Source organism: Arachis ipaensis, unplaced genomic scaffold (genome assembly GCF_000816755.2).
Source record: "Arachis ipaensis cultivar K30076 unplaced genomic scaffold, Araip1.1 Aipa900, whole genome shotgun sequence".
Lineage (NCBI taxonomy): Eukaryota > Viridiplantae > Streptophyta > Magnoliopsida > Fabales > Fabaceae > Arachis > Arachis ipaensis.
In genome coordinates, this window is record NW_015496132.1 from 19,445 (window position 1) to 20,724 (window position 1,280).

Consider the following 1,280-nt stretch of genomic DNA (forward strand, 5'->3'; position numbering starts at 1 on the left):
TTTATAATTTTCTGTCAGTTGGATTAATGGATCATCCAATTGGAAATGATAACAAAATGCATAGGCTGTTATCAGCAGATCAATTAAACATATGCAAATTGTATACCACTTAATTACCTTATTTCCTCGATGAGGAAATAAGAATATTAAGGAACCCCCGGCTATTGGTAAAAGTACAACTATTGTTAACCAAGGAAAATAATTCGTGATAAAAATAAGATACACTTGGGCTAGAAAAACCCGCGCTCAAAATAGAAAGATATTTCTATTATCTTTCTATTTTGAGCGCAGATTTTTGCCAGTAAAAAACGTATTCTCGTGGGGTTTGTTTTTTGAAAAAAAGAAAGGGGCGGTCTCAATAAGCTAGACCCATGCTTCGAGTTGTTTCATGCCACAAATAAACTCGAACACTTAAGAAATCTGTAGGACAGGCGGATTCACACCTCTTACAACCGACACAGTCCTCCGTTCTTGGGGCAGAAGCTATTTGCTTAGCTTTACATGCCACAAATAACCTCGAACACTTAAGAAATCTGTAGGACAGGCGGATTCACACCTCTTACAACCGACACAGTCCTCCGTTCTTGGGGCAGAAGCTATTTGCTTAGCTTTACACCCGTCCCAAGGTATCATTTCTAATACATCGGTGGGGCAGGCTCGGACACATTGAGTCAGGCTCGGGCACATTGAGTACATCCTATACATGTATCATAAATCTTTACTGAATGTGACATTGGATTTGGATCTATAATTTTTTTTTAACACCAAAAATGGCAAATTTTCGATCTAGTAAACTCGTAAATAAATCATATATTTAGCGATCTAGTAAACTCGTAAATAAATCATATATTTAGACACTAGATGAATCAACGATTTACCAGAATTTTGATACTCAAAACCGACTTCTGGATCAATTCATAAGAGGAGAGGGGACCAAGATACTTTGATTTCTTACGTTTTTGCAAACGTGCGAGTTTGTTGAATTACACTATTCAAAATTAATATTTCAAATTTTTGAAGTGCTAATTAGATTTGCACGTATATATAGAATATACTCATAAGGATCACTATTTTTAAATTTAATTCATTATAATCTCTCTTGATAATCTGAATCATATTAAAAAATAAATCATTTATATTAAATAGACATCTATTTTATACTTATCACAATATTTTCCTTTAATCATGAAACTTTGACAAATGTATCTTGCAGCTCGGATTGTTTGTTGACCATAATTCATGAACCCAGTTACCATAAGGAACATATCGTGAATATCTAT

The 1,280-nt window shown here is 34.1% G+C and overlaps 1 long non-coding RNA gene across 1 annotated transcript; it reads right to left on the bottom strand.

Moving 5' to 3' along the window:
• Window positions 1–82: 82 nt before the first annotated feature.
• LOC107624717 lies at window positions 83–809 on the bottom strand. The gene is made up of 2 exons (XR_001616949.2): window positions 516–809; window positions 83–402 (listed from the first exon to the last, which is right to left on the bottom strand). It is a non-coding gene; the product is annotated as an uncharacterized LOC107624717 (long non-coding RNA).
• Between the last annotated feature and the right edge of the window lie 471 nt (window positions 810–1,280).